Source organism: Triticum urartu, chromosome 7A, assembly GCF_056163025.1.
Source record: "Triticum urartu cultivar PI428250 chromosome 7A, HENAU_Tu73, whole genome shotgun sequence".
Classification (NCBI taxonomy): Eukaryota; Viridiplantae; Streptophyta; class Magnoliopsida; order Poales; family Poaceae; genus Triticum; species Triticum urartu.
In genome coordinates this window covers 602,932,648-602,935,339 of record NC_141879.1, presented here as the reverse complement: position 1 = coordinate 602,935,339, position 2,692 = coordinate 602,932,648, and positions in this window count along the sequence as shown.

Below are 2,692 nucleotides of genomic sequence, written 5' to 3'. Positions count from 1 at the left end.
GCGAATCGTGTCCTGCGGTAGCATCGATAATTTGATCGATGCGGGGGAGGGGGAAGGGATCCTTTGGGCAAGCCTTGTTAAGGTCTTTAAAATCAACACACAGGCGCCAGGATTTGTCCTTCTTTGGTACCATCACCAGGTTTGCTAGCCAGTCCGGATGATTTATATCTCTGATGAATCCGGCCTCTAATAGCTTTGCTAGCTCCTCTCTCATAGCCTGTCTCTTATGTTCGGAAAAACGCCGAAGAGCCTGTTTGATAGGTTTGAATCCTGTTTGGATATTTAAGCTGTGCTCGGCCAGCCTGCGTGGGATTCCTGGCATGTCTGAAGGGTGCCAGGCGAAAATGTCCCAATTCTCTCGTAGGAACTCTCGCAATGCGGCGTCGACATCAGGGTTTAACTATGCCCCGATGGAAGCTATTTTATTGGGGTCCATTGGATGGACCCGGAATTTGACTATTTCGTCTGCTGGTTTAAAGGAGGTAGATTTGGATCTTTTGTCGAGTACCACATCATCCATATTCACGGTTGAGCGCAGCGCAGTCAGCTCCTCAGCCGCTAGGGCTTCGGATAGTGCCTCGAGGGCCAGTGCGGCTGTCTTGTTTTCGGCGCGGAGTGCTACGTCCGGATCACTAGCGAGGGTGATGATCCCGTTAGGCCCGGGCATCTTGAGCTTCATGTACCCGTAATGGGGTATTGCTTGGAAAATTGTGAATGCTTCCCGCCCTAGCAAGGCGTGGTAACCGCTGCTGAACGGGGCCACATGGAACGTGACCTCTTCGGACCTGTAATTGTCTGGCGTGCCGAACACCACATCTAGTGTGATTTTTCCTGTACAGCGCGCTTCCCGACTGGGGATTATTCCTCTAAAGGTTGTGCTGCTTCGCATGATGCCGTTCCATTCTATATCCATTTTTTGAAGAGTTTCCTCATAAATGAGGTTCAATCCGCTGCCGCCGTCCATGAGTACCTTGGTGAGACGAAACCCGTCCACTATTGGACTAAGGACCAATGCAGCTGGTGCTCGGGCTATTCGGAATTTAGGTTCATCACTGGCGTTAAAGGTAATGGCCGTGTCACTCCGTGGGTTTATTGTTGCTACTTGGTAGACTTCGGCAAGGCTGCGGAGTGTCCTTTTTCGCATATTATTTGATGCGAAGGTCTCGAAGACTGTTAATACCGTATTGGTGTCTCTGGGGTGGCTTTCTGTGGCCTCCGGGATTAGGAGGGTTTCTCCAATTTTGGCCACCTGGCGGAGTATCCAACATGCTCTAAGGCTGTGAGTTGGTGTGGCGTCCTCTGTACTATGAATTTTACAGGGTCCATTAAGCCATCCTTCCAGTACGGTTCCATGCCCTGTAGAGGGTTTTTTCCTTTTGGTGTTTGAGCCGGGTGTCTGGCGATGATGCACCCTTTTATTTCATACTGGGCTTGCATTAAGGGCCGGATTGTCCCAAAACTTTCGTACTATGGACGCTAAGTCAACAAAGCGTGTAATATCACGGCGACTTATGGCGTTGAGTATTCCCTTGTCCGTGCAATTATTGCAGAAGGATGAAATTGCGTCTTCCTCGCGGCAGCCCTTTATCCTATGCATAACCAGGAGGAATCTGGCCCAGTAATGATGTACTGTTTCTTTGGGCTCTTGGCTGGTTTGGGATAGATCGCTAATGTTCGGGTGGGTGGGTGGAATTAAATACGAAGCCTTACCCCTTTTGAGGCTCAGAGGCCGAGGAATTTCCGAACTCGAAAATTTGGATTCCTGGATGTCGTCCAATGAATCCAGTCCGTCGCCTGATTCTAGGTTCAGGTCTTGGGTTATATCCTCCCCTCAGCAGGAATCAGGAATCAGGAATCCGGACGTAGCGAGTCCTTAGGATAGATGAAGGGTCGCCGCACTGTCCCTCTACCACGGCAACGTGATGGGTGGCTTGGGGAGAGTTAATCTCTCTCAGATCGGTTTTAGGCCCAATCTAGTCGTAATCCGTAGCGACTCCCAGGGCGGCGAAGTGATCCAAGAGCTCGTTTGTGTAGGAAAGCTCTATTGGATCTAACTGCTCGGCAAGTTCCGAGTTGACATGAAGATTGTTTTCGATGGCTCGAGAGGTCATCGTCGGCGTAGAAGCCGAATAGGTGGTCATAAGAAAACCACCTAGCCGGAGGGTTTGGCCGACAGCCAAAGCTCCCTTAGCAATGGTGCCGTTTTTAAAGACGGGGCAAGGCATCCTTCCTGATGGTGACGACACAGAGGAACTCTCAATGAAAGCACCAATGGCGGTGTCAAAACCGGCGGATCTCGGGTAGGGGGTCCCAAACTGTGCGTCTAGGTCGGATGGTAACAGGAGGCAGGGGATACGAAGTTTTACCCAGGTTCGGGCCCTCTCGATGGAGGTAAAACCCTACGTCCTACTTGATTAATATTGATCATATGGGTAGTACAAGAGTTGATCTACCACGAGATCAGAGAGGCTAAACCCTAGAAGCTAGCCTATGGTATGATTGTTGATGTGTATGTTGTCCTACGGACTAAAACCCTCCGGTTTATATAGACACCGGAGAGGGTTAGGGTTACATAAAGTCGGTTACAATGGTAGGAGATCTGATCATCCGTATTACCAAGCTTGCCTTCCACGCCAAGGAAAGTCCCTTCCGGACATGGGAAGGAGTCTTGAATCTTGTATCTTCATAGTCC